The sequence below is a fragment of the Urocitellus parryii genome, chromosome 16, assembly GCF_045843805.1.
Source record: "Urocitellus parryii isolate mUroPar1 chromosome 16, mUroPar1.hap1, whole genome shotgun sequence".
Taxonomy (NCBI): Eukaryota; Metazoa; Chordata; class Mammalia; order Rodentia; family Sciuridae; genus Urocitellus; species Urocitellus parryii.
In genome coordinates this window covers 20,665,986-20,689,280 of record NC_135546.1, presented here as the reverse complement: position 1 = coordinate 20,689,280, position 23,295 = coordinate 20,665,986, and the positions used below count along the sequence as shown (strand labels likewise).

General features: G+C 40.8%; 1 long non-coding RNA gene across 1 annotated transcript; it reads right to left on the bottom strand.

Annotated features, from left to right (window-relative positions):
• Positions 1-13,927: 13,927 nt before the first annotated feature.
• LOC113198284 (uncharacterized) lies at positions 13,928-21,011 on the bottom strand. The gene is made up of 4 exons (XR_013342524.1): positions 20,874-21,011; positions 17,714-17,962; positions 16,822-16,990; positions 13,928-14,724 (listed from the first exon to the last, which is right to left on the bottom strand). It is a non-coding gene; the product is annotated as an uncharacterized LOC113198284 (long non-coding RNA).
• Between the last annotated feature and the right edge of the window lie 2,284 nt (positions 21,012-23,295).

Genomic DNA, 23,295 nt, shown 5'->3' with positions numbered 1-23,295 from the left:
ACATTTTTTTTTATGTACTGGACTGACGATAAAAATTGTAACTGATTAATTTAATTAAAATCACTATTTCCCTGATTTGACTATGCTGATGTGAGCTAAAATTTTTGTCCATATTTTGACATGAAAAAAAGACCTATTAAATTGTTTAAGTTTATTGGCACTTTTCCTAAGTGGATAAATTGTGCAAATGTCTTGCCTGTGCAACTTAAAGTGTCTAGAAATGTTGGGCCTAATTTAGACTGGTCTCCCAGAATTGATAAAGATGGTTATGCCAGGATGCCATGAAACCTGGAGGTTTATTGGTAATACCCTAACCCTCAGCAAGATGGCACCCCAAAGGATGTTTTGATCTTTGACTTCTGCCTTCAGGATATTTACACTCCTGACAGACCTAATAGACTCCTTAATGTGAGAAGTAAGAGATGATGAATATCTTGTAGGCTGTAAGAATACAGCGCATCTTTTTATATCACTAGTTATTGCCAATTGATATTTCAGAGCTATAATATGCTGAAGTTCATGTTCAGGCTTTGAAACAGGTGCATGCCAGTTAACCAAAGCTAGGCCAGCTCCTGATCTCAGGATCCTTGAAGTCACTACCTGAAATATGATTCCTTGCTTCTACAATACAGCTTTCGTGGCTAGGTTTTAAAACTTAAAACCTGCACTTTCTGATATTTGACTTACATTCCTTCCAAGATCCTTTGTAGTCAGAGAAGGGCTGATGGAAGAAAAGATGGGAACTCAGTTAAAATGCTCTAGAAGCTACTGTAATAAGTGTTATGAATGAGCCTGCGGCTCTAGGGTTTGTGGAAAGGCCTCAATGCCATGCCGGATAAATATGTCTGTGTTACTATGGCCAAATGCCATGTTTCCCACTAAAACTGGGAAAAAGATGAAGAATCTTCTGATGAGTGTTTGGCAGAGTAATAATGGTAATAATAACCTGGATCTTCCAAGTTGATTGTGCTATTGAAATGAGATGTTTTCTACTAATTCCTTTTGTGTTTCAATAGTAGATCATGGTGACCTCAGATCAAGAATCGGGGGACTGGGAAGATATAATTCCCCAGTTGCATTTTATTTTATATTAAGAAAGCGGGAATATGTCAGGAGCTGCCACATAGGAACCCAGCACCCCTGAGCCCTTGAGTGAGCAGAGTGTGTGGACATGTGGCCAGCCAGCCCTGGGCTGGTGCATGAACTAGGGGCACTGAGCGCACAGGGTGGACTGAACCCATGTGGCCCTTCTCTCTGGGGGAGGGGACCTCCTTCTGGTCTTTTTGCTGGCTCTGCTGTGATCCCCACACAGCTCATGTGCCGCAGTCTGGCTGGGCACAATTCAGGAGCCACTTGTCAAAAGAAACTAACTTTATTTTTAGAACTACAAACACCAAGCAAAACAGCTCCTCAGGAAAAGAAACCCTCAGAGCCCAACTGCCACCACCGGCTTCCCACCAGCCTCTCACCCCCACACCAGCCTCATCACCTCCCACAATCCTCCTGCTCTTGAGGCCGATTGGCTGCGTTGCGTGGGCAGAGCCAAAGAAGTCCCCCAATGAGCAGCTCCGTGGTCTGAAAGGGCAGGGAAACAGCCCAATGAGCATCACCGCAGAGGAGCCAATCAGCTAGATGTTGCTGGGGCGCTGTGAGCCAATCATCAGCCGACAGCTGGAAGTTTGCTGGGGCCCCGTTGGCTGTGGCTCTCAACACTCATGAGATGGGCGTGGCCTCCCCAGATGTCAGTCAACCTGCTGACAGCTGACATCACCAGCTAGACTCAACCCCCTGAACCCTGACCCCTTGCCTCATTTGAATGGCTTTTCCCCAATAAAAGGGGTCAGCATCTCTCTCTCTCTCTCTCTCTCTCTCTCTCTCTCTCTCTCTCTCTCTCTCTTCCCCTCCCTCTGAGCTGATGGGGTCTGTCTGGGGTCCATTCACCTGTCCACCCCCCCAGGGAGGCTTGGCCCCTCCTGCAGGGCACCCACACCCTGCTCGGAGTCCAAACTCCTGGGACAGGGCCATGCTCTCCACATATGGCCAGCCGGATGTCAGGATCCTGTGTCCATCAGGGTACCCAGCCTGCTCCTCTGCCCTCTGTCTCCTTCCTTCTCACGGGTGTCCCTGTGACCCCTTAACTCTTGCCGCAGTGACCTGGCCAGCTGGGTCCACACCCATCTAGAAGCTCCTGGTTTTGAGGGCAGCCTCCACACCCCTCCTTGGCGTGACTCAGGACTGAAGGGTCCAGGGTCCCCTGAGCACCCCTTCCTTCACATCAGGAGAAGCTACAGCAGCCACCATGACCCACATCCTCAGAAACTGCCTTTCTCACTCACTGGACATGAGCTCAGTCATGAGCCAACAGTGGAGCACCAAGTCCCAGAGCCGGATAGAGTCACAGGCCTAGTGACCAATGGCCCTGCTACAACTAGGTTGTGACCATAAAAACCAGAGGGTCCAATGGACCTCTCACCAGGGCCTCTTCCTTCTCTTTGACTCACCTCTCGTCCTCCAGCAACAAATCTGAAAAATAAATAAAATAAATAAAAATAAGTGACCTACATTCAAACAGGTATTTATGGTCCCACAATTACCACCCTGGATCAGGCAGCCTGGGGACAGGAGGATGCCACATGCCTCTCCCTCTCCAGTCAGCTGGGCACCAAGTCCCAGAGTGGAAGAGAGGTGACATGGGTCTGGGGTTCCTTCATTTCCCCACAACCCAGGAGGACAGCCCCCCACCATACACACAGGTACCCACATCCTCCACTGAGACCCATCCAGAGTCAGGGCCTGGTCTTGTACAGCTTTTCAGAAATTAGTCTAAAGGTTCTGCATAAAAAATTAAGACAGAACCACCATTGGATGCAATAATAATAATCCTGGGTATACAGCTAAAGAGATGGGACTTGGGGTGTCTAGCCGATGGCTACAGTCCTGGGGATCTGGTGCTAGTCACAGTAGCTAATTGCAGCCAACCACAGAAATGTTGGAAATGCAGGGCTCCTGAGAGGCTCCAGCCCCACACCTCCACCGAGTTGATCTCGTGGAGGGGGAATTTCTCATTGGCAAGGTGGACAGGAAGTTGGGAATGGAGGAATTCATTCAGAGACCCATGCAGAGCCAAATGGCAGGACTGGCATCTCCTGGATTTGAACCCTGCTTTCCAGACATTTAGAAAGCTCAGGAGGAAGGAGGAATGGGGATCCCTAGAGATCACAGTTATTCTCATGCAGGAACCCCACACCCCGCTACCACACAGAGTGCCCTAGGAGCTGAGCTGCCCCGAGGAGGGCTAATGGGTCACCCTCTGGAGTGGACACTCAGTCCCTATCCATCATCTCCAGTCTCTACCACGGTGAGTCCTTGCGATTAGTTCTAAACAATCTGCAGTGTCTCAAGATCTCCCCACCACCACCCACCCTTTCCTAACCATCACTTTAACATTTCATTTGACTTTTCTGCTTTCTGCTCTCATCAGGAGGCTGTCTGAGCTTTGAACTTGGAAACAACTCCCTAAATTAGCAGCAACTTCCAACACTGATAAAATGTGTCTCAGGTGTCATTTAAGATTCTCCAACATGCACACGTTAAAGATTAAAAAGAACCATGAAATCTCATTGCAATAACTTAACCCAGGGCATTTAAAATATTATGATGTTTCCAATATCAACTTCCTCATGAAGTTATGTAGATTTTGGAGGTAGACCTTCAGAACTCACTCTAACCCTCCAATGCATCTCAGGTCACAGAGGATGCTCCAGTTTGCAGAGGTCTGGTCCCCTGACTTTAGGGAGAAGGCAACCCTGCCCGGGGGGAGGGAGTGCACTTCTTCACTACCCAGGTCAGAGACCAGGAGAGATGCTGTTGGAGAGAGCAGGGAGCTCCAACCAGGAGGCGTCTAGATGGTGACCACTATGTCTCACCTGATAACTGGGCACAGAGCCGTTCCCACTTCAGATTCCAAAAGCAAACACAGGTGGGTGTCCCTGGAGGTCACATGCATTTAAAAAAAAAATCAGCATCTGTCAGGCACCTCTTGTTTGCCATAGAAACTCTACATCCCAAGTGATTGAATCTTGGCACCCACTCTGCCTTGTGATTTACTTCTCTATCGCTGGATAAAAATCCTGAATTTATTGGCTCATAATGAAGCTGGTAACCAATTCAGACTGGTTCAGCTGGGGTCTAATGCTGCATGTAATTAGCTCATGGTTGATAAGGTGGCTGAATTTCAGTGAATGAGCTGGCTGTCAATCTGAGCACTTTGATTCTCCTGCCCCCAAAAGTTCTCCTTCCCCAAAGGCTCACGTGGGCTTGTTCCCATGACAGGGTTATGAAAGCCAAAGCCAAAGCATTCAGGGCTTTTTGATCCTAGGGACCCAAATAACATATTTCCATGATCACAGCTTTATATAGACCATGGCAAATAAGGAAAGCCCAGACTCGAGGTTTTGGAAAAACATTTTGCATTTTGGGTTTTTTTGTTTGTTTGTTTGTTTTTGGTACTGAGGATTGAACTTAGGGTCACTCAACCACTGAGCCACATCCCCAGCCCTATTTTGTATTTTATTTAGGAACAGGGTCTTAAGCCAGCTAAGGCTGGCTTTGAACTTGCAATTCTCCTAACTCAGTCTCCTGAGCCACTGGGATGACAGGCATGTGCCACCACCGTGTCCAGCTAAACATTCTGCATTTTGACATGTGTCAGAGTAAAAGCAAACCATCAAGGTTGTGGGTAAAGTTGAGACTGAGGAATTGCCTGCATTTTGACAGTTGGAATCATTCTGCATTTTCTTATAAAGGAGGCTTATAAAACTTTTAAATTTTTTTTTAAATTGTTGGACACAATACTTTTATTTCACTCATTTATTTTTATGTGGTGCTGAGGATGGAACCCAGAGTCTCGCATGTGTAAGGTAAGTCTCTACCACTGAGCCAGCAACCCTTAAAGGAATGTTTCCAAGCCCCATGAGTTTTAAAGACTTGTGCTGGGATTCAGGATCCACTCAGCCTGAATATAAACTCAAAATGCCTCCACTAAACTAATGATTCATCCTTTCTTCTTCTCTTAGGTCTCAAATAGTGACACTTATTCCCAAAATCAGCTCTAGATCGACATCTAGTGCTCTTTTTCAGTGGGAAGAATATGCTCATGTGAATTTTTTCTGGAGATTCTAGGAAGTTCTCAGAAATTTTCCAGAGAAATGACTAAGGAATGAATTCAGAGAAATGACTGAGAAACAACAACATATTATTTGCTCATCATGGGAGAAACTTGAAAACAGGGGTAATGCACCCACAGGCCTGGTGATCAAAAGCACACTGTGGAAACTGCAAAGAGAAGTCGCAGCTGTGTCGCAGCAATGCTAAACATGGACAATGTGAAGCACCTGTTAAGAAAGTATTAGGATATCAGAGAGTACGACCTGACCCCCCAAATCTCCCATGTAGAAACATCACCTGGGAAACAGATCTGCAAAGGCACGTGAAGCTCAATGCATCTGGCTTCAGCTCAGAGGGTGTGTAACCGTCACCAATCAGGATATTATATTGCAGGACTGTGGCCTGGACACGTTGGTGGGACACACTCAGACCTGAGGGCAAGGAATTAATCTGAATATGTTAATAGAGAATTATCTATACACACACACAGACTCTCTCTCTCTCTCTCTCTCTCTCTCTCTCTCTCTCTCTCTCTCTCTCTGTCACACTTACACACACACACGTACATATCCATATATAAATTTTAATAAAATAAATACGGACAGAAACCAGTATGTGGGGATTACAAATAAAAAATAAAGAAAACAGGAGAGGGCTAAGGCTGTGGCTCAGAGGTAGAGCAATCACCTAGCATGTGTGAGGCACTGGGTTCTATCCTCAGCACCAGGTAAAAATAAATAAAATAAAGGTCCATTGACATCTAAAAAATATTTTTAAAAATTGAGAGAGAAGGAGGAGGAGGAGGAGGAGGAGGAGGAGGAGGAGGAGGAGGAGGGGGAGGGGGAGGAGGAGGAGGGGGAGAAGGAGGAGAAAAGAATTTTCTGAGAAAAATAAGTTCCTAACCGTGAGGCATTAAGTAATATATGAGTGAGGTAATTCATTCCAGTCACCACGATGGTCAGTGGTGGACTTGGAAACTAAGTGCCTCCTATGTCCCCTTCCAGAATCCACATTTATTCCCAAGTACACTGATCCTTGAGACCCTGTTATGTACCCCTTTTGGCTCAGGAGAACAATTGTCCCTGGCATTTAAGTGGCCTGTCCCCCCAGGCCCTGAGGGTGTTGCTGGCCTGCGGCAGGGGGTTACCAACAAGGAGTGCAGGACCTTGTTCTGCATTTGCAGCACACAGTGGCATCTACAAAGTCCACCTGCAACGACATCCCGGGTCTCTCTGCCAATGCCTCCAAGCAGCTGAAAAGTCCTAGATCCACGCAATGTCTGTGGCTGACCAGGGACCACAGCCCACCGGAGGCTCTCCCAGATCCCTGCCTGGCCTCTTGTCCCCTCGCCTTCACCACTGCCTGACGGAACTGCAGGCAAAATTTTAAGGACTTTGGTTAGTAGTGATTGAGGCTAGGTATGAAAAGGAGACTTCTTTAATCGATCATTGTAATTTCCCAATAGAGTTAGCTTAACCTAACAATTTAGAAAGGACCCTCAATCTCTTCCTAGAGAAAGTCTTAAGATATCTCTATATTTCAGAATATTATTCTTTAATGAGGTGTCTCTGAAAATATGATTAAGGTTACTTCCCAGGGTAGGGAGTAGTATATAAATCCTACCATATTTTTTATGGATCATAGATAGGTCCAGTCAGAGAACTTACTTATCAATGAATTTCCAACAAAGTTTCTAGCTTTTATTGCTTAAAACCAAGGTATGACTTGACTTTGGAGAACATCAATTCTAATGAAATGTTTCTTCCAAATCTTACAACTATGCAACAAACAAAATATGCAGCAATCATCAGTGTTTGGGAATCAATCAGATTCAGTCTCCAAGGAGAATTGTCGAAATTGGGTTCTAAGTCAGCCGTTTCATATATTGAGTGTTAAATCAGGATGTGAATTGCTTCACCAAAATTAATCCTTGCCTTAAACAGCAAGAATCATTAGGCAATAAAGACCTTCCTTAAAGAAAATAAACTTAATGTTTTACAGGTCTTTATCATGTCAAAATATGGACAAAATTTTAGCACACATCAGCATAGAAAAATCAGGCAAATAGTCTGAAATATCCTGGAATTAATCAGTTAAAATTTTTGTAGTCAATACAGTACATTTAAAAATGTCATTTTTAATTATTTTAACTTTCTATACCTGTCTAGATAATGATGCAAAGATTTTCCTATTTAGGAAAATTTTTCTATCATTAAAATCTGGAATATAAACTTCTTGTTTTACCCAAAGATGATTTCTTTCTTCTTCTGAGGACTCTGATGCACTTCCTCTCTGTTGAAACATCTACTTTTTCTTTTAGAATTTTTCCTGGTTGTACTTTGGAACAATTTCTAAAAACCTTCGAATGTAAACAAATTATTGTACCTTGATTAGAAGAAATATCTCAATGAAAATATAAAGTTCTTGGATATTTCTGTTAACAGAATTTTGTTTATCATCTTATAAAGTTTCTACAATAATTTGAGAGTTCAAGATTACTCAATGGTTGTTTTATCTCTTGAAAGCAAATTTATAGTGAAATCTATTTATCTCAAATATCTGTAAGTAAAAGGCAGAGCATTAGATAAATGCATGTATAAGAAATATACAAATCGTGTTCTCTGTTGAGAAATAATTAGATAAATATATAGTAATTAAACATAGACATGTTAATTATTTTATGGATTAACAACTATAGGTTATTTAAAAATCTAGAAAAAAATATATATTAAGAATGAGGGCATAACTTAAAGTTTTATTAATTTTATGTATCCACGTGGTTCTTCAGGTATTTGGATCCATTTCAATTTATTCTTAACTAGGAGTGCATGCTTATATGGGCCATGGCATGATGTAGCTGAAATATGATCTTTATATACATTTACTCATTTCTTGTAATTTTATAGTCAGGAATTAGAATAAGAGTTTCTTGATTTTCATAGGAACATTGCCGCCTTTTGTTCCTGCGATGTAAATGCATCCCTATAACCTTCAAAATTAAAAGCAAAATAGAAAGCATATATATTTCTTATAATTGTCATATTACCCTGCAATGTGTCTTCATAATACAGCTATAAAGAAAAAATTAGGTTATTTGGCTTTGAAAATAAGTTAGGCTCAGGGCTGCAACTTAGAGACCTGTGGAATTAGATTTTGCCTGAAAAAGATATTTCCTTAGCATTTATAGGTGGGCACTCTCAACACTGCAGGCTCTGTGTAGTTGCAGCAGCAGGTCTGGGTGAAACACAGTGCAGGTTAGTGGCTGGAAGGCGGGACCGGAAGTTCTGTCTGAGTGACAGTGGAAAGACCAATGAGAAGCCCGTAAACATACGGGAGGCGGGACCAGGAAGCCAGTCAACAGGCCAGGCTGGGGGCGTTACCATGGTGACCCTAGCTGGTTGCATTCCATTGTCTGAATCTCCTGGAGGCAGCAGGATCCTCTGGTGGGCAGTGGCTGCCTTGTCTCTGTGATCTGCACTTGTAGCCTGTGTTCTCCTGTCTTTGTACCTTCCCTTGCAGCACATGGGACTTTAAAAGTGAGTTTTAACAGCAGATGCCAGTGTTCCTACCAGATCTTAAGGCAGTCTGCCCTTGGCACCCAGGCCAGGTTGTTGAAGGGTTAAAGCACTGCTGGCTGAGGGTCTAGTACAGACCCCATAGGGAGCAGCAGCTAAATTGTCCCCAGCAGCTGAGTCACAGCCACTGTGATCCATAGGACAGGAATGTAGCAAAGAGGTTCAGGATAAACCTTGTGAGTCTTCACAAAAGCAAGAGAAAATAAAATTCACTTCTCTAACAGGTAAAGAATCCTTGTATCAAGTCTCATCACAAATTTCCCCCCTTTTCTCCCTCTCCAAGCTCAGATTCTAGTACATAGACCCCAAAAAACCTTTACCTAATATTATTTCAAAATATAAAGATTCACAAAAACAATCCAAAAGAGTCCACAGAAGCGCTTTGCCCATGGGAGAGGACTGATCTTAACATGTCCCATTAGCCATTTTAATAACTCTTTGCCTTTATTTAGGGTCTCTCGAATTGTAAAAATATTTTTTTCTTTCTACAGACAAAATACTCCCAAATATTAAAAAGTTTAATGTCAGATTTTTTTCTGCCTAATTCACTTACTTTCGACAATTCAGCCCACAATACTCTGCAATTCTAAGCAAGATGAACTTCTAGAGAGAAATTCCAACTACACGACATTTCTACAAATCACCGTGGAATGCCCACACAGGCCACCAATTGTCACATCTCACGACTAAAACACTCAGGGTCACTCCAGGTGAACTGAGCTGCACAAAATAACCACACAGAGACAGAGAAATGTCTTTTTCTTTGGGTCCTGTGATGGTTCCTCTGACCTTAGGGATCCATGAAGACAGAGAGAAAAAGAGAGAGGAGAGGAGAGAGGGAGACACACACACACACACACACACACACACACACACACACACACACATGGAGAGATCACCTGCTGAGCCCTTTTATTGGGGAAAAGCCATTCAAATGAGGCAAGGGGTCTGCTGTCAGCAGATTGACTGACATCTGGGGAGGCCACGCCCATCTCATGAGCTGTGTGGGGATCAGGGCAGAGCAAGCAAAAAGACCAGAGGGAGGCCCCCTACAGAGAAGGGCCACATGGGCTCAGTCCACCCTGTGCGCTCAGTGCCCATGGTTCTCGCACACAGCCCAGGGCTGGCTGGCCACATGTCCACACTCTTGTCACTCAAGGCTCAGGGGCGCTGAGTTCCTATGTGGCAGCTCTTGACTCCCCTCCCCTCAAAAGGTGAAGCGCTGGTCTTAGTGAGTCTCCATTATTTCTGCGCGTCTATGTTAGAATTCCCTGGGGTGACGTGTCCTACTGTGGCCCACTGCCCCATGGCCCTGTGGGTGGCACAGGACCTCAGCATGTAGGTACTCATCTGCAGCATCCAGATGAAATGGTTGGGAATGGCATTCCTGGGAACTGTGCAGACAGTGAGAGGAGGGACCAGGAGACTCAGGCTCCTGATGGCGCAGGGGCAGTGGGGCAGGAAATGGGGGTCTGGACCCCAAGACCCTGAAGCAACTTGATTAGTGGTTGCACAGCCCAGAAGGATGTTCCCAAAGTCTGAGCCCGGAGCAATGCACAGGAGTTGGTGCCATTCTATTTGAAGGTGCAAGCTTGGTAACAGCCTGGGGACTCTCAGCTCAAGCAGCTTAGGGTCTTTGACTGCGCTGAGCTTGGAGGGACTGTCCCCATTGCTTGGTCTCCTGCCTCTGCTGCTGTGGTTTTCTTCTGTAGGTGCCTGTTAGGGACCCGAAGTCTCTGTGGGTGAACAGCAGTAACCAGGGCTGCTGGGGCAGCAGAGGAAGCCAAGGCCTGTCAGCGCTCAAGTTAATCTGCCCAAGTTCCCGTTTCTCAGGTGCTTGTTGTATTCTGTTTTGGAGCTGAACTCCTCGTGGGAGCTGGGAGTGGGGTGTGAGGGGGGAAGTGTGTGTGTGTGTGTGTGTGTGTGTGTGTGTGTGTGTGTGTGTGTGAAAGGAGCTGTGAGCTGGGCTATTTCGACATGCAAACCCCAGGATTGGCGATGCAGACTGCCTCAGGCCGACCCGGAGGCTATTCAGCCAAGAGAACTGGAATGGTGACCAGTCACCCAGGGAGCTTAGACTCCAATACCTCCATGCAAACCTGGCAGGAACTTAGACCAGGTGCTCAGAATGCGAATTCCAGGCCCAAACCAGCTCAGGAATTGAGCAGATGCCACCGAGAGATCCAAAGTGAGCCCAGAGACTCGGAGAATCTGGCATGGGTGTCTGGCTCCCAGGCCATGTGGCCTGGTGTCATTACAGATCAGAGAGGCCCCAAAGAGTCCATGTCCACCTCCCCCAGCCCACTGAATGGCAGGGACAGTGGCTAGGAAAAGACCAAGGAGCAGAGACAGACTGAGCTCAGGTGGGAATGAGCTTTGCTGGGGGTGGTTCAGGTGCGAGAGGCCAGAGCTTCCCAGCTCCCCTCCCCTCCCCTCCAGCAGCCTCCAGCAAGACCTCTCTGGGGATGGGAGGAGCGGGGCAGGCCTAGGGACAGAGAGGTCAGGACTGCAAACTGCAGTTGCCCGCCTGGCCAGAGACAGGCTGTGCCCCACCACCCCCACTCCACTCCATCACTGAAGCCAGATTTACAGATAGGTAGTTAGTTAGGGTAATTAGGCAAATGGAGCCTAATATAGAGTAAGATAAAAAAAATGGAGAGCATTATGGAGAATGGAGTCCAGGAACCAGAGCAGCACTTGGGGATATTGAAATGTTACTGTCCCCAAGGCCTGGAACCCATCCTAAGGGACTGTTCTTGAAGCAGCTCCCAGCAAACAGGGAGGTGCTCAATTACTCCTCCAGCCCACCTGTCCCCACCTTTTGGCCTTCCCACCTGCATTCTGTCACTGCAGGATAGAGGGAAGCAAAGGACGGAGTGTGGCAAAGCTGAAAGAAGACCTGAGCTATAAAAGAGGGATCCATGGATTCCGCCTTTCAGGTTCCCTTCTTCCTGCGGGGAGAAGTCTTCTGTGCTGTGCTTTGGTGAAGCCTTCCACTGTCCACTGTGCCCTGGCCCAGGCGGCAGAAGGAAAGAAAGGGGGAAGGTGGGGGAGAGAGAGAGAAAACAGAGAGAGGAGGGAGAGGGAGGGAGGAGGGGGTTTCACTAGAAAAACTAGGGAGAACAGGAACACGTCTCAACATTGCAAAAGCTATCTATGCTAAGCCCCAGGCCAACATCATTCTAAATGGAGAAAAATTGAAAACATTCCCCCTAAAAACTGGAACCAGACAGGGATGGCCTCTTTCACCACTGCTATTCAACATAGTTCTTGAAACACTGGCCGCAGCAATAAAGAAATTGAAGGGACACAGATTGGAAAAGAAGAACTCAAATGAGCACTAGTTGCCTATGATAGGATTCTATACTTAGAAGACCCCAAAAATTCCACCAGAAAACTTCTAGAACTAGTAAATGAATTCAACAAAGTAGCAGGATATAAAATCAACACCCAGACAGCAAAAGCAACTCTGTATATCAGTGACAAGTCCTCTAAAAGGGAAATGAGGAAAACTACTTCATTTACAATAGCCTCAATAAAAAATAAAACACTTGGGAATAAACCTAATGAAAGAGGTGAAAGACTTCTACAAAGAAAACTATAGAACACTAAAGAAAGAAATTAAAGAAGACCTGCGAAGATGAAAAGATCCCCTTTGTTCCTGGATAGATATAATTAATATGGTCAAAATGACCCTACTACCAAAAGCACTATACAGATTTAATGCAATTCCAATCAAAATCCCAATGACATTCCTCATAGAAATAGATCTGGAAAAATAAGAGACCCAGAATAGCTAAAGCAATCCTTAGCAGGAAGAGTGAAGCAGGTGGCATCACTATACCAGACCTTAAACTATACTACAGAGCAATAGTAACAAAAACAGCATGGTATTGGCACCAAAACAGACACCTAGACCAATGGTACAGAATAGAGAACACAAAGACCAACCAACAAAATCAGAGTTCTGTTATATCAGACAAAAGTGCCAAAAACATGCATTGGAACAAAGATAGCCTCTTCAACAAATGGTGCTGGGAAAACTGGAAATCCACATGCAGCAAAATGATATTAAACCCCTATCTCTCATCATGCACAAAACTCAACTCAAAGTGGACCATGGACCTAGGAATTAATCCAGAGACGCTGAGTCTAATAGAAGAAAAAGTAGGCCCTAGTCTTCATCATGTGGGATTAGGCCCCAGCTTCCTTAACAAGCTCATATAGGACAAGAATTGAAATAAAAAATTCATAAATGGGATGGATCCAAACTAAAAAGCTTCTTTTCAGCAAAAGAAATGAGATGAATAGAGAACCAACATCTTGGAAGCAAATTTTCACCATACACACGAACAGAAGGTGCACACACACACACCACACACATACCACACACACACATTCTTCATTTCCTTTAGTAAATATAGCAAAATACCCCCAAAAATCATCTCCAGTTGTGTGCAAAGAAGTCACATGACTCTACTGCAGAGCAGGAAGGCCCAGGTGCGACCCCCTTACAGAAACACAGTGTTTGTTTATTTGTTGAACTGGAGAATAAACTCAGGGGCCCTCAACCACTGAGCCACCTCCCCAGCCCTATTTTGGATTTTAGTTGGACACCGTGTCTCACTGGGTTGCTTAGCACCTTGCTTTTGCTGAGGCTACTTTGAACCTGCAATTCTCCTGCTTCAGCTTCCCAAGTCAGTGGGATGACAGGCGTGTGCCAGCACATCTGGCTCCCAGTTATTCTGAGACAGGGTCTTTCTAAATTACCGAGGCTGGTCTCCAAATTGCCATCCCTCTGTATCAGCCTCCTGAGTCACCAGAAGTGGAGATGTGTCCTACCACACTCTCCAGGAAATGGATTTAATAAGATCACATGAACCCAATCTCCTTGTCAGAAACTCAGAAATGCATTGTGAGCATCTTGCAAATGATTCAGATATAGAAACTGTTATGTACCTATATTTATCTAGAAAGAGGAAAATAGATAAAACAAGTTAATGAAATAGTAATTTGGGGGGGAATATTTCCTAGGGATTCTTTGCACTACTGTTACAAATCTTCCATAAATCCAAAATTGTCAAAATAGAACATTTTTGAAAGAAAAATGAATTTTTAAAACATCACCAAGTAACAGCATACTTGTTAATCATCTCAGTTTTATTATGAATGTTGTATTGCAGTTATCTAGCATGTTCTGACTTGTAGAAAATATTAAAAAATCATGAATGATGACACATGTTAGCAACTCACTTTAAAAATGCTTCAGTGGGCAAGAGTACTTTATACCAGAATCTGCAACTTCAGTGTTATTTTCCAAAATTGTATAATCAAAGAGAAAAGCCAAAAATCATTAAGCAAATGCTGTTTCTGATTAGATAAGTCAGTGCTTCAAATTAAAATTACGAAAAATTTACAAAGACTGTCTGTGTGATGGTACTATAATAATTCTAACACAGTAACACATTAATGAATGTATTTCTCCCTGGAAGCACACTCAATCAACATAACCAGCATATCAAAATAGCATTGTCTAAATCTCTAGATCCACATTCAGTGATATATATTTTATAATATAAATAATTCATCATTAATGTGACATTTAGGATCCACCAAATTAGTGTTGATCATTTGGTTGTTGGAATGAAGCTTAAATGCTAGCATTTAGACAGTTTGAAAACACATATCTTAATAAAAACTGGTTTGCATTTGCACTTCAAATTTTCTTGTAGATGTACATCAAGTTTCTTATTTTTAGAATTTCATCATGTGTATGATACACACATCCACTTCCATAGTTTTTAACATCATACATTTCATCAAACAATCCAAGTTAAGAGTCTGAAAAACACAATATTAGCTTTCATATCATATTTTTTCTTAAAAATCTCTGTATATCCTTGTGATGTTTCCAAAAATAGATCTTGTCTTGGTTTATTAGTAATTCTTAAAGCAGAAGCTCCAGTGGATCAAGATTCAAATTCTGTAGCAAGTGGAGAGAAAAAGAATTACATTTTTGTCTCAAATATTTTATAAGCATCAATCAGTTAAAAAGTTGAGAACTTCTTATTGTTCACAAGAATGAAAAATAGATATGTATGTCCATAATACAAAATTACTATGAGAATCAATATGCCCATAGTGTTACCTATAGTTAACATGACTATCAGAGATCTGGGCTTCCCACCCCTTATTCATAAACTTACACCATATGCTAGGGTACTCTGGCAAGCACTGGGATGACAAGATGGAGATGATAATGGACACCCCTCAACAGTCATGTATTATAGATTAAAAAGCAGGCAAGCAGGCAGTTGACATACAGATTCCTTGGCATTATGACAGGTATAAAACAGGACCCTATGGGGACACTGAGAAGGGACTTCTTTCCCAAATTTGTGTCAGTTTTGGAGGTCCTTTATTAGAGGTTATACATGAGTTGACACCTGAAGGATGAGGAGAAATTGTGTGTGTGAGAGAGAGAAGAGAAGAGGTACATGCAGACAATGAGAGGAGGAAGAACACTTGTAGAATCACCAGTGGTCCAGTGTCACTAGAAGTTAGAGTGCAGTGACAATATAGCAAGCGAGAAGAGATAAGGTTTTGAATAACTTGACAAGAATCCAGTTGATCTGAGTATTTTGATTTCTTGCTAATCAGGAACATACCTCAATATTTTAAAGGCCATCTATGCTAAGCCCTAAATGGAGAAAAATTGAAGGCATTCCCTCTAAAAACTGGAACAAGACAGGGATGCCCTCTTTCACCACTTCTATTCAACATAGTTCTTGAATCTCTAGCCAGAGCAATTAGACCAATGAAAGAAATTAAAGGGATACATAGAGGAAAAGAAGAACTCAAATTATCACTATTTGCAGACAATATGATTCTATACCTAGAAGGCCCATAACATTTCACCAAAAATCTCCTAGAATTAAAAAATGAATTCAGGGAGGTAGCAGGATATAAAATCAACACTCATAAATCAAAGGCATTTCTGTATATCAGTGACAAGTCCTCTGAGAAGGAAATGAGAAACACTACCCCATTTACAACATCCTCAAAAGAACAACCAAAAAAAAAAAAAAGAAAGAAAAAACAAACAAACTTGGGAATCAACTTAATAAAAGAGGTGAAAGATTTACACAATGAAAACTACAGAACCCTAAAGAAGAAAATCAAAGAAGACCGTAGAAGATGGAAAGATCTACCTTGCTCTTGGATAGGCAGAATTAAAATTATCAAAATGACCATACAACCAAAAGCATTATGCGGATTTAATGCAATTCTGATCAAAATCCTAACCCTTAAATATAGGCAACTAGAAAATAATAGTAAAGCTACAAAGATTTATTATTCAGTGAACCAATTCAAGAACTTAAAGAACATTCCTTGAAGATGTTTTCAAGCATTTACTGCTGCCATATATACATTCTACCCATCATCTGGATAAATTAAGCATTTGGCACTGAGCCAAGTCAGAGCAATCACCACTGGGGAGAACAAGATAGCTGGGTTGGTGTTACCAGGACTTCAGGAGAATCCTGTCTGTTCCTTCTGTCATTCACAGGCCCCAACACTGACCATGGGAATATTTTTAACCACTTTGTAAGCTATACTTCCCTTCAGCCCTGTGATGATCTTTCCCTTTCTCACAAGTATGACAATGTAGAGAGGAAAAAGAATAAAGGACATTTTGTCTCTAGGTACCATCTAAGGATAATATCAAAGATCAAAATTAAAAAGCAGTTCATCTACCAGGTGCCAGAATGTGCCCAGGGTGTCGTGATAGCAATATTGCACACATAGGGCTGAAGTTATAAAGAGTCCAATAAACCAGATTACATATAGGAGAACACCAAGGGAAGAAAGTTTGAGAGTTTGCTTCCAGATGTAAAATGCAAAGGTGGGTGAAAGATAAACTTCCTGGGCTAATATTTCAAAAGTACAGTCATTTCCCAATATTACTTCCACAAATTAGATGGTCTAGTTAGCTTTTGCATGCTACTGATCTCAAAGTTATGCAGTAGAGACAAATTAAGGAGATGAAGTTGCTCTTTCAGTCTAGGTTTTGACGTACTTGTGGAACTTGGATTCATCTATATGGAAGTGTCTATATTTTTCTAGTTGTATTTCTTAGTTTTCAGCTCAGATTCCAGATTGCTAATTCTGAGCTCCATCTGAGTTTTTATTGAAGCAAAACCAGTCTGTCTTAACTGTTCTGAAACTTCCGGAGCTGCTGCCTGGGTCTAAAGAAAATTAAAAGAATATATCTTTAAAACAATTTATAACCCAAATAATTATTATAGATTTATTTTGTTTAGTTCTGAGTCAAAAATTCAGACAGCAATTTTTACATGTGTAGAAGATACTAGACTTTAAACTTTACTCATCAGTGCCAATTACATTAAACCTGAACTAAAAATAATCGAGTTCTTCCTCTCCACCTTACCTCCTCATCCCCTGCCCACCCCTCCTCCCATCTCCCCCTCCTCCTCTCTATTGCAGATATAACCCAGGGCCTGGCACAGGCGAGGCAAGCTATGTACCATCCAACTGTTCTCTCAGCCAGGAATCATTCTCATGTTAGTACTCAGATCATCTGATAATTTAAAGAATGATAGAATCAGTTCAATATAAAAACTGAAAAATTTAACTTAACAATTCAAGTATGTTATGTTTCTGCATCACATTTTTTCTTTTTCTCCTTGTAGTCTTATTTATGCCCACTATTATTAAATATCAAATGACTATCAGATGACAATCATTACTCAGATCAAGTTAGTTATAAGAATGATATCAACTGAGGTATTTGAAGAGGGCATCAAATGTTTTGTAGAAATCTACAAAACAACTTTGCTCAATGATAGAGGATACACATATAACGAATATATCCAAAATACAATTTACAGGGAAGAGAGTTACAGCACATTACAGATAAATGATAAGATAGCCTGTAAAACCACAAGTACTTGTTTTTGCTTCTCGTCTAAATCGCATCTTGCTGGTTGTTCAGTGCCTCCTTCCACTGGAGTGCCCTGTGTGTGCCTTGGGAAGTTTACTACATCTTCTTCCAGCTTCTTCTGATTCTTTTCTATTGTTTCAAATCTATCTTGGAGACTTTTTAGAGAAAACAGGTTCTGCAAAAAACACTGGTAGTTTGCTTCCAGACGTAAATGTTTTGAAGATGCACTGTCCATCTTTGTAGTAAGATCATTTATCTGCATGAATAAAAAACACACTATCAAAAGAAGATGCTGAAAATACTGGACACAAACTCAACAAATTTTACTTAAGTTCAACTGCAACAAAACAATCTATACCAGCATTGTGAGGAGTAGATTAAGTTTCTATAATAGGATATATTAGCTTCTCAGTTGGTTGAGGATTACAGATCTGTAAATCCCTATCCTGGCTACACAATGTTGGGGGAAACCTAGATTTTTTTCCCCATGCTGATAAAAGTGTGAGCATCCACAGATAAACTCACTATTGGATTAAGTAAATTTAATTTTGTTTTTAATCAATGAAATATAGTTAGAATAAAAGTCTTGACAGGTCAACCTACTAACAAAACTTATTGGTATGATATAAAGTCGTAACTTTGTGAAAACAACTGTTAGGCAAATATATTTTCCATTTATTCTAGAATAGGTGTAAATATCAGATATTACTGTCACCTTGAGTGGGTTTATATTTCTATAAGATAATCACCATGAAAACAATGTTGGTGACAGAAAAGTCAGAAAGTGCAAGAAAAAATTATTTTTATGTGAGCTCTGAGTAAAAGGGACCAAATGAGCAAAAATGGACAAGACAGAAAGCACAGTATGAGCAAGACAGACAGATGATGAAATCAGCACAATTTTTGAAGACTACCAAGAGGCAGGGGAATAAGAACTTGTCCACATGTTAACTTGTAAATACATGTTCCCAGCCATGTAGTACTGGTGTAGTCAAGAAGTGGAAGCATTTTAGGGTTCACTGATGATTGGCTAAGTGACATAGTCATAAAATAGAATTCTAGTGGACGACAGAAAGAAATAAAGTAGTGATGCTTGCTACAACACAGAGGATCCCTGAAAACACTATTCTAAGTCAAAGAAACTGGTTTAAAAAAAGACCTGGTGTTGTATAAATCTACTTGTATGAACTATCCATTATGGAGTAATTTTAGAGTTAAAACTATAAACCAGTTTCCTCAACAAAATTCCCAATGTGCAAGAAGTAAAATCAGGAATCAGTAAACGGGGGCTGATAGTTCAGTGGTAGAGTGCTTGCCTAGCATCGAGAGCCAAGAAAACCATTAAGAATATGAACAGAGCCTACAGATTGGAGAAAGTCTTTTCCACATGCACCTCAGATAGGGCATTAATCTGCAGGATATACAAATAATTTAAAATATTTAAAAACAAAACAAAAAACCCAAATAATCCAATCAATAAATGGACAAAGGAACTGACAGACACTTCACAGAAGAACATTGGCAAATGGTCCACAAATATATGAAAAAAAAGGTTCAACATCTCTAACAATTTGAGAAATGCAAATAAAACTGCACTGAGATTCCTTCTCTCTCTGGTCAGAATGGCAATTGTCAAGAATACAAATAATGATAAATCTTGGTGAGTGTGTGGGGAAAAGGTGCACTCTCACATTGCTTCTGCGACTGCAAATTGGTGCAATCACTCTGGAAAGCAGTATGGAAGAGTCCTCAGAAAATTTGGAAGGGAACCATTCAACCCAGTTTTTCTGCTCCTTGGTATATACCCAAAGGACCAAAAATCAGCATGCTATCGTGACACAGCCATATCAATGTTTATAGCAGCTCAGTTCACAATGGCTAAGCTATGGAACCAATCTAGGTGTCCTCCAACAGATGAATGGATAAAGAAAATGTGTTATATACACAAAATGGAATATTCCTCAGCTGTGAAGAATGAAATTATAGCATTTGCCAGTAGTAAATGAATGAATCTGGAGACTATCATACTAAGTGAAATAAGCCGATTCAAAGGTTGAAAGTTCTGTCTCATAAGTGGATGCTAACACACAGTAAGGGGTGGGGAGGAAAGAATAGAAGTTCACTGGGTTAGACAAAAGGGATGGGAGTGAGAATGGTAATAGGAAAGACAGTCAAATGAATCTGACAGAACTTTCCTATTTATACACGAATCCACGACCAGTGTAACACCACATTATGTACAAACATGAGAATATGAAGTTATACTCCATGTATGTGTATGTTGAAATACAGTCTACTGTCATGTATATCTAAAAAGAACAAAAACTTAAAATATATATAAATTACTATTGTTTACAATTATGAATTATTAAAAAAATATTGGTTTTCTAGGGCTTGGGAAGATGGAGGGATTAGACCACTGACAACTAAAGGGTTCCAGGCTTCTTTTCAAGAACATGAAAATGTTTTAAAATTGACTGTAAGTGGTTACATAACTCTGCTAATATACAAAGAAAACACTGAAGTTTACATGTTAAATGGGTGGATTAGATGGCATGTGTATTACATATATCATAAAAATTTCTTTTAAGAAATCTACTGAAAGAACCTAGATAACATTTTTTCATTGTCTAGCTTAGTATCAGTACCAGACATAATACAAATATTTATATGCTTTCATAACGTATCTAAAATGAGAGAAAAAATAAGAGAAAAGCCTAGGTTTTCCAATAATTAAAAAATAACCTACACCATACATGTATTTTCAGAAAAGCATAAAAGCTCTTTTTGTACACTTTAAAAAATTCATTTAATAATTACATGCAGATTGTGTATACATGAACAAAAATGAAGGTAATAAATGACACAATTCCTTGAAACATTCTATTAAATGGTACCTCTGGTTTAATTTTCCTTGAATCACCATGGAAGTCGAGATAGCATTAAAAGGTGCTGGGTTTATAAAAAAAAAAAAGTCTCAGCTTTCCTGAGATGTATGACATTGTAACAGAAAAATTCCACAATTAAAAAGTGTAAAGATCACAAAATATAAAATCAATTATAATGCAAATACAAAGAAAGCTATTCATTGAAATGAGTGTACTGGAACATTTTTATGACTTAAGCAGGTGAAGACTTACAGTTGACATGTTCACTTTTGTACATACTTGATTTGTCATGTGACTTAGTGTCTTCTTTAAATCTCGTCTTTTGCCTTTTAAATTTGTGTGAAAACGTGGTAAATCTTCTGGTGTAGCAGATGGTAATTTCAGGATGTCAGCCAGTTGTTTTCCAAGATGCCTCACAACTACCTGATGAGATATTTCTGTTAATGATTTTGTTACTCAGCTCACTTTAAAATATATGGATCATATTTTATAATAATGTTTACTCTGAAAACAATCACTACATACACATATTCATCCCATTTTTCACATGTGTGTACACTCCTGTTTATTTCTGAATTCCCTGAAGGAAACAGAAGGTTCTATACTCCTGCCTAATCACTGTCACATTCTTTAGACAACAGGGTCAAGCCCTTTCTATGTACTGCCCTCGATAAGGTTGCAATGCTCAACAACCCACTGAATTCTCAATCAGAAATGGTTATGCAAGTCTCGCTGGTGGTGGTGAATTCTGCAGAGGTGATTACCCCTCTTATTAGAGGCTCAAATTAACCCCCAAATCCTCACATCTTCAAACCTTTGCTGAAATAATTCCCATATACTTCCATGAGGAATAAAAGAGACCCTAGGTAACCTGCTCTCCACCTCAGTGCCTGTCCTCAGCTCCTAGAAATCTCACTGGTCCTCACACCACTCCTGCTGTACATAAATCCTGCCGCCTCATTAGTCTGGAAATGGGGGTTCAGTGCCAAATTAATGAACTGTAGACGGCTACAATTATCTTTGTAGTGAAAGACTATTTCAGATAAGCAATTGGGCCTTGAAATGAAGAAAACTATGAGCAAGTTTTATCATGGATATATGCAATAAATTACAGATTAAATCCACTGTTTTTGCTGCAGTTCATCACATTTGTCCCAACCTATGATAATGACAAACACACTTTTTTAAAGAGGTGGAGAGGTCATGAATAAAGAAAAAAATATCAGGACAGTTATTTTCAGATTTAAGTTGATTGGCATGACTAAAAATAAACTTACCAACTAGAAAGATATAAAAATATAGTGAAGAAAATCTATTAAAAAACACAGCACCTACATTTCAGTTCAGCTGGAAAATCTGGAATGAACTGTCAAAGTAATTAACTCAGTTGAAACTAGGTATGAGCATTTCCATTTATCTGCTTCATTGTGGTTTTAAAGTATGGCAACATGAAGACATTAAAATTGTTATTCCGTGATGGGATGTAGCTCATTGGTAGAGTGTGTGTTTTAGCATGGGCAGAGCTCTGGATTCAATTAACAGCACCAAAATTAGACATTGTTTCAGCATTATTGAGACAGTATTACTAATGTCATCATATACATCTAGTAAGTCTGTGTCTCAATCTCTAAAAATCTTTATAAGAAACACAATTCCTTAAATTGAGGAATCTGTCATGTCCAAGTTTTAAAATTTCCTCCTTTTCAAATATAAAATCCACTTTATCTAAGTTTTTTTGTGTGTTTATTTGGCATATGACTACCTAAGTTATTTTAAAATATACACATAGCATGTAAGAATTAGAGCAGGGAATTGGAAAATGTATCACTTCAAACACAGATCATTTATTTGTGCTGGGAATGAGGTGTAAGTTTTATTTGCTGGAACTCAGGTTGTACTTCTGTGTTGATAACAGAAAACACATTTATAATATACGAATTTTTATATTCATCAAGATTCAACATTTAGCCATAAGCAAATATCAGTTCAAGTATTCCTTCCAAGACCCTTTATACTTACTACTTCTTTCTCCTTTCCATATTGATCCAATTGTTCTTTTAAATGATTAGTTTCACTGGTTAATTCCATATATTCATTTTCCAGCATGAGATAATGTCTGTCATTCTGAGCTTGAATTCTTTTTATAATATCCTGAAATTGGGTTTGGATATTAATAATTTCATCTTTTTCATCATTAGCTTTGTTCTGATAGTCATGCAATTGGTCTTGAAGCAATGTAGTTTCACTCTGTAGTTTAGACACCTTCTCTCTAGAAGCTTCCTGCTTTCTGAGGTGTGCATTCCTTTTTCTTTGTTCATTCTGATGCCCGTGTTCCACCCCCTTCAGTTGGCACCGTCTTTGTTTCAGGTGTCTGTTTACCTGTTGTGTAGCCAAAGTCATGACTCTGAGAGTACCTCTTGTCTTACGCAGCTCGTTTTCTAGGTCACTAGTTTGTATTTCAGACTTTGGAGCCTGTTGGGAAGGAATCTCACTACTAACTTCGAGGTTAATTACATCACTATTCTTTTCTTCCTGTGAACTAAAGTCTTTATCTCTGGCTCTCTGGAAAGCAAGTTCTAGATTTCTTTTTGGAGTTGGACTTTCATCCTGATGGTGTGGAGCAGCACTAGGTCTGGCAGGATGTGATTTGACTTTTGTTTCTGGTCGTTGTGTGCTCTGTTTTTCACTCTCCGGTGTGCAG